This window comes from Rhododendron vialii, chromosome 10a, assembly GCF_030253575.1.
Source record: "Rhododendron vialii isolate Sample 1 chromosome 10a, ASM3025357v1".
Classification (NCBI taxonomy): Eukaryota; Viridiplantae; Streptophyta; class Magnoliopsida; order Ericales; family Ericaceae; genus Rhododendron; species Rhododendron vialii.
In genome coordinates, this window is record NC_080566.1 from 7789143 (window position 1) to 7799739 (window position 10597).

Sequence of the window (10597 nt, forward strand, 5' to 3'; positions counted from 1 at the left end):
ATAGGAGGACTTTGCTCTCTCTCCACCTTGAGGGAAATTTTCCTTATCTTTCAACCTTCTTTATTAAGACACCATGACCGGGGCTGGCTCATAAGTTTTAGAGGCCGGAAGCGAACCTCTTGAATGGGGTCTCAAGAAATTCCGTATGCAAGTGTTTGCCATCCATGGTCGTCGGTCATTGTCTTCCCTTCCCTTCGACTCCTCAAGCGTGAAGCATGAAGCATTTGCAGCTTGCTACGTTTTTTTCTTCTTCTTTTTTTTATTGGCCGCGCAATATATCTTCTTACTGTCCTTTAATTATTTTTTTTAACGCTTTTGTGTTTCTAATGAGTAATTCCATCATTTGGGGCTATTTTGTAGCTTCTAAATTTCAATTGTGCATATTTTGTGTAAAGGAGGCTGGTGCAAATTTTTTTTGGGACACACACACATATATCAGGGCGGTTTCGAAGACACCTAAAAAAATACCTCATAGTTTCCGATCAAAATTTGATCATCCGAGCCGCTCAATGTGATCAAAACGTGATTTTAAGGTACACGCGAGAAATCAGCAAAAAAAATAACCGGGAAGGACTCAATCCGAACAATTTCAAACAATTTTTTATTGAACGGTTCAAATAAAAACTCTCAAATCAAACATTTTCTGGTCATTTTTTTGGCTAATTTCTCGTGGGTACCCTTAAAATCACATTTTGCACACATTGAATGGTTCAGATCATAAAAATTTGATCGGGAACTATGAGATTGAAATTTGGGGTGTTTTTTTAGGTATTTTTTTGGGTGTCTCTTGAACCGCTCCATATATATCGGGGCGGTTTCGGGAACACCTAAAAAAATACCTCATATTTCCCGATTAAGTTTTGATGATCCGAGCAGCTCAATGTGATCAAAACAAGATTTTAAGGGTACCCGCGAGAAATCAGCAAAAAAAATGACCGGGAAGGGCTTGATTCGAACAGTTTCGAACAGTTTTTTACTGAACGGTTCAAATAAAAACTGCTCAAATCAAGCCTTTCCCGATCATTTTTTTGGCTAATTTCTTGCGAGCACCCTTAAAATCATATTCTACACACATTGAATGGTTTGGATCATAAAAATTTGATCGGAAACTATAAGATTGAGATTTGAAGTGTTTTTTTGGATATCTCTTAAACCGCCCCGTATATATATATAGGGATTCTAAAATTTTGGGCCCTCGTTTTAAACTTTTTTGGGGGGCCGGAAGCACAGGCTTTTTCTGCCTTGGCCATAGGCCGGCCCCAACCATGACTCTCCAAAAAATCAAAAAAGGATCTTAGAGGATCTTTATATAATTGTCTGTGGGTGAAGTCTCCGGTCCGAATTGATGGAGCAATATTTGTCTGCTAGCAATTGTATCTAAATAATCACTAGCGTCTAGCGCGCTAATGCTATTACTGTAGCGAAAAAAAAGTACGATAAATTTGTTACGCTTGCAAATATGTCAATACTACGGGTACTCGTTAAATGTAAAGTTTGGGATTAAGTAGTAAGAAATTCTCATTTGTGGCTTTAGCTGTGAAATCATCCTAGGAATTTTTTTTTATATTTTTTTGTCAAACGGAAATTTCCTAAGAGTTGTTTGGCCTAATAAGTCAAATGTTTTTTTTATTCAAAAAAAATTAGCATTTGTTAATTTTTCGTCAATATTTTGAGAATTATTGCTTCGTCATGATGAGAATAATCTAAAAAGTAAAAAAAAAAACGATTGAAACCCAATTTTTTAAAAATAAAGATAGAAATAAGCCAATCTTTTCGTCTTTATTCTATATTAGACCTGTTGTCCACTAGCAGACTCTTCTCTCCTCTCTCTTTATGCATCACTTTCAATTTACAGCAGAAACGTTAAGTGAGAATTGACAGCGAAAGCAACCAGTTGTGAGGATAAATGTGGTCGTTCGTTCGACAATTCAATAGTCCAAATATCATCTTCACCTTATTGCATCAGAACCATTCATTATTGAGATGAAATCTGAACCATTAAATTACCGAATAGATAGCTCGGATGGTACTACAGCCTGCACAGCACCCACCCCGTCACATTAGGGTGTGAGTGAGTGATTTGTATAATTTTTCTTTCGTCACGAAAAAGAAAAAGAAAAACGTTTTCCTGTCAACTTACGTTAGCGTGAATTGCAGACGATCCAACGAGGTGGGCCAGAGCTATGTTACGCCACGTGAAACGTCTGTCGTGAACTCTCGGGTGGGTTTCGTTTTCGGGGCTTTATACGAGGGATATGGCCCACATCCACATTGAAAAGGTTAGCCGATATAGCATGTTATCGCCCATGGAGGAGAAATGTTTCGGTGTTGGATGGGTGTACATCCGGGGGTGTCCGTCCGGTATATTCGGGCGGTTTAATATATTTTTGGACGACTCGGATTGAACCCTTCACTCTTCTCTTATCCTAACATTTTCTCTCTCATTTTTCTTTCTTCAAATCCGAACCGTCCAAAAATGCAATGGAGCTCAGTTTTTGACGAGCTCAATGAAAATTATGACAAGCCGAACTCAAACCAAGCTTGCCTTGTTTTGAGACGAACTCGAGCTTATTTACGAGCCTTAACGACCTAATAATCTATATAATAATGGAGCTCAGTTTTTGAATCTTATATACGTAGTTATAAATCTAGACCCTTCATTATTGACACTCTAAAAATTAATGCAGGCACTCCAAAAAATAAAGAAAAGTGGTTTTGGAATTACACTGATTTTGGAGTGCCTGCATTAATTTTTGGAGTATCAATATCATTTTCCTTTCTAAATCCTATGATTAGCAAGTATTAAGAGTTTCTATAAATCTAGACCATCTATGTTTTGCTACCAATGACTAAGATCAATTCCCCAAACACTTATCTAAAAGGACTGATTTTGATTTTATTTGTTACTTTAATTGATATATATATATATATATATATATATATATATATATATATATATATATATATATATATATATGGTAGTCGGCACAATCCATGTTGATTTTATTTGTTATGGAAGTAAAACTCATATATGGCAGAACTTTAATTGAGCATTCGAGTTGTGCCTTCAGGCACGGACAAACACTGGTATCATATATTTATTTATACTTTTATACAGGTCTAAATCTGCAAATAAAGTTTTTAGTATTTACATAAATACGTTCATATACATATAAAAAATGATAAAAACATATACATAAGTAAGTTTGTAGTAAATGTAAATGTTTAGACTTGTACAAGTTCTAAAATTTTCACAGTGTAACTATATTAAACTCCCATGATATACATATACTCCAGGTTCGTAAGCCTAATCGAGCCAAATACTGTTACGTTGATGTTCGGCTCGTTTCTTAAACGAGCCTAAAATTGAGACTCAAGTTTAGTTCATTAGTAGACGAATCGAACTCGGACAAGCTTTTACCGAGTCGAGTCTCGAACAGCTCACGAACAGCTCAGTTTATTTACAACCCTAGGCAGGAGACTTTGCTCCGGATATAATTTTGCCCCTTACTAGTGAGCCGAGATTGATTTATGAATCAGTTGGTTTGTTGGGTGGTATTACTAAGCTACCAAGTAAATTTGTCGAAGCCGTGGCAAGAGAATATGTGACTGATTCATTTATTTTTGTCTACTTTAGTTAAGGAAAAAGTCGGTTAGTACAGTATTTAATTTTTATTAGGAGCCGCACAATTAGAGGAAAGACTAGAAGGTGGCGCACATAGCATGTGTGTGCATCATTTTTCATAGGGTTTATTAGTTTATATACAGTGGGTTGCAATGAATAAAAAAGTTTGCTGTTTTACTGTGTTCGAAAAGAGGATCTGAGTTATATACCAGTACGCAAATTTGGCTTATCGAAAGCAGTAGCTAATGTGCTACTAGAGGCTCTAGGGAAGTCGGAATCAAAGAGCACTCATCTGTTTGTACAGAGAGAGAGAGAGAGAGAGAGAGTATAGCAGTTTATTGTGGTAGTTCTTTGCGTAAAACAGTTATTGTGTAGAATTGTGTTGGTGTGTATAATTTTGCCCTTAAAGTTGAACTAAGAGTAATGGAACCGCAAGAACAATTTAGGAATTGAAAAAAAAAATGGCCGGACTTCGGAAAAGGCAAAACACCAATTGGGTTGCCAGAATTGACTGGGCCGAAGAAAGACTAACAAAAAGTTAAGGTCCACCATGAACCTTTCCTTGTCTCCTGTTTTTTTTTTTTTTTTTCCATTTGTTAAACTTAATATACTCTATTTTTAAGAGACTTGGGGAAATGATGAGTGTTTACGGAAATCGAACCCTACCCATGTGCGTGAAAGTATGTGGTTAAGCGGTGTAGGTTTTGGGTTTTCTTCGGGCCAGGGTTTGTTTTTGTATATGGGCTTTTTAGGCCTTTTGGGTTGTTTATGATTTTCATTGTTTTTATCTGGGCAGTTTAGACTCTCAGGTGTTATATTGGGCTTTGTCCAGGCTGTTCAGTAACAACTTTTGGTTGGACTCCATTTCTCTTTCCCTAATAAAATATTACTTTTGCTGATTAAAAAAAAAATACAAATTTGATTTTCTGCGATTGTATAGACCATGAGGGAGAGCATGTGTGCGGCTGATCAAATTGGTTTAGGCTCCGTTCCAGAAACCTTCTTAAAAAATAAGTACTTATTTTGGAACTTCTCAAAGAAAAATAAGAAGGGTTGTTCCAGAAAACTCAAATAAGCAGCTTATTTCACATTTTCAAACTCAAAAATAACGTAAATGAAAAATAATTTTTCAATTTTTTTTCACCGTATTAAAAATCTCAATGAAATCTATCAAATAAGATCCATATTGATAGGAAAATTATTTGCGTAAACACATGATTTTTGAGCTTAAAATTGCCTTAACCAAAAAATAAGTATTTACTTCTTATTTTGTGGAACAAGCCTTATTATTGAACAAAAAATAAGAACTTATTCAAGTTCTGGAACGGGGCCTTAGTTATGTGGGCCAATAATAAGGCCTAATGAGCCCATCTAGGCGTATTGAAACTGCAACAAAGGCTAAGGGCCTCATAAATATACAAAGTTGGACATTTATGGACTGAAATGAATAATCATAGTGGGCCTTAACGCTGTAACAAGGCCCAATGTCTAAGTGGTCCTGGAATAGTAATAGGCTAATGGCTCTCCAATGCTTCTGTTTATTTTAGAGCATCCTCAATAGCATAACCAAAAGCAACATGTTTACAAAGTTAGCAATGTTGGCCTCAAAAATGGCTCTAAATGGATCCATTGGCAAAATCCAAAGATGAAAGATATTATTAAAGAAGATATAAATATCTAGTTTTCAGAAATTTTAAAATATCTAGCTTTAGAATATTCTTTTGAAATATCTAGAGATTTTTGTTAGAATTAGTCATATGTGTAATTCTAGAATAATCTCAAAAATTATCTTGTATGAAAATATGTTTGTACTAGAGCCTTCCATAAAGTAGTATAAATAAGGATGAGTTCTAGCCTTTTTGTACCAAGCCAAACAAAAGTTTGAGTTCAAGTCTAATACAAATACTCTCATTTTTCACTCTTGTCTTTAGTATTCTCCCTTTCAAAAATCTTGTCCAACTAAACTATAGAAACTCCTATTAGACACATATAATGCTATCTGTCCAATATTGCATATGTAATCTAGGTTAGCTTTTTGGTTAAACGATGGATTTCAATTTTGTTTTGCCTTGTTTTGTGGGTGTGATTCGAATACGGTTTGTTTCTCCTTCCGAGATGCAACCCCGGTTAAAGACAGGTGTCACAAAAGCACTTTCCAAGGTTGCAACCCCAGCTGGTTAAAGACAGGTGTCACAAAAGCACTTTCCAAAGTTGCAACCCCGGTTAAAGACTTGATGATACTTGGTAGTCTCCCGAAGACAATTGGTGGTTTTGCTGCCTACAACTGGGACAGTGTACTGGAAATGCTTGTTGTTCCCTTCGAAATAACCGACATTGGTTGTCCGTTTTCATGATTCAATGCTATGTTTTTGGCAGATCAATACATTTGGTTTAGTCTATGTAATTTCAGTTTAAACAAGGATCTTTTTGCTGAAAATAAGAAGCCCAAAAACTCATTTTGAGATTTGGATTTGTTTTTCTATTTACGTTCATCTTAATCAGTACAGATGAGAGCCATTATATGGGGAAATGATATACAATACAATAATGAGCTAATATGAATTTGTACTATTTTGTGATATGAGCATTTAAAGATTGGGTCTGGTTGCATTTGGATAGATCACCAATTATAAAACAGAAGAGTGTGGGGACAAGTTGTTGGAACAACTTAGATTCATTTGATCCAAAGGCTATAGTGCATCCTCCCACTCCCCGGTTAAGTGCCCATAGTTTTCATCTAAATCATACAACTGCCATCCCCTTCCAACTGGAATGCGTAGTGCCGTAGGCACGGGCTAGCACTAGTATCTATATGTTTGCCTCCTTATATGTTCTCTTTCAAGCTTAATAACTCTTACGATATTATTTTTCCACTTTTCTCTCTCATCCACTGTATGTGGTCACACATTGTAACCGTTGCTAGTTTTTCCAGTGAACCATTGAGGTTTAGATAACCTTGGACATTGAGTGAAGAGCTCCGTTTGCATGGTAGGATCCCAACCGTTTGCATGGTAGGATCCCAACAAGGTTTGTATTCTTTTCACTAATTGGCGAGGAATGTAACCCATTTGGACATTAGATCTTTTCCTTTAAGTTTGGTATTTTTATTTCATGTTTCTTTACGAATTATAGTGTGGTGTGTATTGACATATAAATTGAATTCACAAATTAACACGTCAATTTTATACTTGTATGAATAAGTTACAATGCCACCCCCTAGGCGAATCCTGGCCCTGCCACTGTGTGTAGTACTACCCACCAATTGTGCAAGACATTAATTAGATAAATTTGGCTGGAAAAACACTATTGTTGTTCACGTTCAGTATACAGTCTTTGGTATCGGAATTTCGATTAATTTGGAAAAATTTGTCCAGGGCATTCATCGTTTTGGGATTTTTTCTATTTTTTTTTTTTGGGAATGAAAATGTGGTTAAATTGAGGAGAAACACGATTAGGTATGCTTGATTCGCATAATACTTCTGAATCTATCTCATTAACTTTTTGGCGAAAGAGAGGACGATTTACCGAAAAATCGAGAGCTTCGGCCGCCTGGTGTTCTCCATTTTAAGTAGAACGGGGATGAGAGCTTCCACTTTTATTTCAATTCATTGCACTTCAGTTTGGGTCAAGCAATGCTCAGGTCTGTGATAGTTAAGTTGATTATGTTTAGAAACATCACTTCTCGGATAGGAATGAACATCGAGCCGTTTATCGATGTTACTTTGAGTTTCGATCGTGATTCTTTACTGTTTTTTTTTTGATAGTTATATTGTCGAGACAAACTAATAGTCCACAAAAAATTGACTCGAAATCAACAAATGCAAAAAAGATTGAATAACGGTCTTGCTAACCTCTTGTTTCCGAAGGGGAATCTATCAAATTTGATCAACCATTAACGAGTAATCCTAATGTAGGCGGATTTGGTCAGGGAGATGCAAAAATAGTACTTCAAGATCTATTACGTCTTCAAGGTCGGCCTTTTATTCTTCTTAGCATCTGTTGTTTTGGCACAAATCTTCTTGATTCTTAAAAAGAAATAGTTCGAGAAGGTTCAATTGTCTGAAACGATTTTCTAGGGATTGACTCCTTTTCTTCAACTTGAAGTGATCTTGTGTCAGGAAGAACCATGTAATGGAAGGCTGAGTCCTCTTCCGCATAGTATGATTCCATGGCTTCAATAGTAGGGGAGGACAGTAAGGACAATGAAGGAAATTATCAACGGCAAAGAGTTCCCAAAAATGGTAAAACGGGATCGTTTATAAACAATTTCGATAACAAATAAAAAAAGAGAACGTTAGTTCTCCATTTTTTATTCGTTCTCTTGTAGTCATTAGTCATGACAGCGTAGAAAACAGAGCAAAAAGCTACATCAACTACAAATCAGTTAAAATTGATAAACAATAGTAAACGAATTTGTGATATCCAACACTTGATGAACACAGTCATTTAATAACAAAAACCAAAAAAAAAGTAAAAAAAAATCAGAAAGCAAGCTGAGTCTGTAAGTCTATTTCAGGAGAGAGAAGGAGAATTTCTAGAGAGAGGAAGAAAAGTGGATTTTGGAACTACCTTGCATTCTGCAAGTTGGACCAGAATACAAAACCTTGCATTTTGTGTTTTATACGTGTTGGTGTTTTCGGTTATGTTATATTCCATTTTGTTTGTTATTTAGACATGATCCTAGTTACTGTTTAATTAAAGTTGATTTTTATTGTAAATGAAGGGTAGGAGATTTAATAAAATGCTAGTGCAATGTATGATTGGGAAATACGAAATTTTTTAGGAGAAACTACAATATCTATCTATCAATATCCTATGCAAATGTGTGTGTGCCTCCCGAGCCTCCAAACTCCTAATCTTAATTTTCTAGAGTTTTGATTTTTTTTTTTATTTTGAGAGAGAGAGAGAGAGAGAGAGAGAGAGAGAGAGAGAGAGAGAGAGAGAGAGAGAGATTGTTAAGGGGAAATAAGAAAGTAAGTTTTATTAGACAGCAAAGATAAATAAATATAGGCTTTTTAATTATTGAATTTATTTTATTTGCACTTTAAAATTTTAATTCAAAACAGATTTTTGTTTCCCATGCATAAAATGGAAATATGATATTGTGACGGGGCCGGAAAAATATTAAACTATTTTTTTTTATCAATTAGCATTCAACTCGTTTGATACGGGACCAGAAAAATCACCACTATAATTTTTTGTTTGTCTTGTGCATCGCATAACGCTAATTTATTTTGAAGGAAAAGTGAGTTTTAAGAAATTACTCAAACTTGTGCTAATAGGAGTACAATATTTTGAACACTACTTACAAGGGATAAATAGTTATTTACTAGAAATATAGTAATAGTAATAAACTAACAATAATGGTCTTCATATTATTTTGTTGTAAAATATAGTCATGTATAGGTAAAGGTGGAATTATGAAAATAAAGGTATCTTTTATAAATAAAAAGAATATCTAAATTTTGGGTGAGAGAAAAATTAGCATTATTATTTTTAATAAGAAAAATATAGTTTAAGGATTCCAAGACGATAAATAATACTTCCTCTGTCCCAAATTGTTGGTTCTTCTTTCCTTTTTTGGATGTCTCAGAGTATTAGTCCCTTTGAAAAGTCAAACTACAAAAAATTGTCTCTATAAAGTAGTTATCATTGTGTTGAATAGATAGAATGCATGGACAATGTAATAAAGTCATGCATCACAATTTGAATTTGGTGCAATCATTACCTGTCATCTAATATATAACTTCTCCAAAAGGGACAAGCAATTTGGGACGAGAGAATAATTATTTTTTCTAATCTATGTACAAATTACAAAATGGGAACCTTGATCATTAAGCCTAACATTTAGGTCCTACTAGATTATAAATGACATGTTCACCCTAAACCTAATTAAATTACAAACCCCTAAACTTTAGAAAATTATAGATTTGCCCCTAAACTTTGGTAATTATAGTTTTGTCTCTAAACTTTAGTAAATTACATATTTACCTCTTGTAGAGAGAGAGGAGAAATTCCTATTAAATGGTTTTGAGCGAAACACCCAAGATCCAAGCAAGCCCTAAGCTCCAAACTTGAAATCCACCAATTACACCTCCTTCAAACTAGATTCGACGAAGCCCACCAAGGTTGAGAGTCTAGAGCGCTCAAATATATTGATATCGAATTAGGTTCTCACGAATTTGAGGTGTTGTAGCAAGATCCAAGAGAGAGGAGAGATGAGCCGAGAGAGAGACGTAAGGAGAGAGAGTGTGTAACGTGATAGGTAGGGAGGATAAGATTGAAATTCCCCTCGTGACCATTCATGTACTACCTTTGTCTCAAAATATTTGTCTAATCAGCCAAACGATGACTCAAAAATAATCCATTTCTTTTAAGAAAAAATTAAATTTTTTTCATAAATTAAAAGAACTCATCGATATCTAGTGAGTTGTTGAATTTTTTTAAATTTTTTTTTCAAAAATTGTATTATTTTTACGTCCTTATTTTACAGACCGGACAAACATTTTGGAACGGAGGGAGTATATTTATACCAAATAACACTTACACTCGGCAACTTATCAACTCCCATAACTATCAACTCATTACACTTTAACCCCAAAATACGTTGTCCATATCTTCATCCACGTTTAAATAACCCAAACACATATCGAGCATTAAAAGTTAAAGAAGTTTGTTATGGTTAAAGTAGGAATCCATGTCGGAACTAAAGAATTCACAAGAAATTACTTTTTCTTGAGATCTAACCACATGAATCGATCCGCTCAATATCAATTGTGTGAAAATTAAACCCACCAATCAACCGGACTAATATTGAGTTATTTCCCAAGTAAATGTGTACTATATTATCCACATGCACGTGCAAACCTTTATGCAAGGATTGAAAAAGGGTCCTTCTATGAGAGAGAGAGAGAGAGAGAGAGAGAGAGAGAGAGAGAGAGAGAGAGAGAGAGAGAGAGAGAGAGAGAGAGA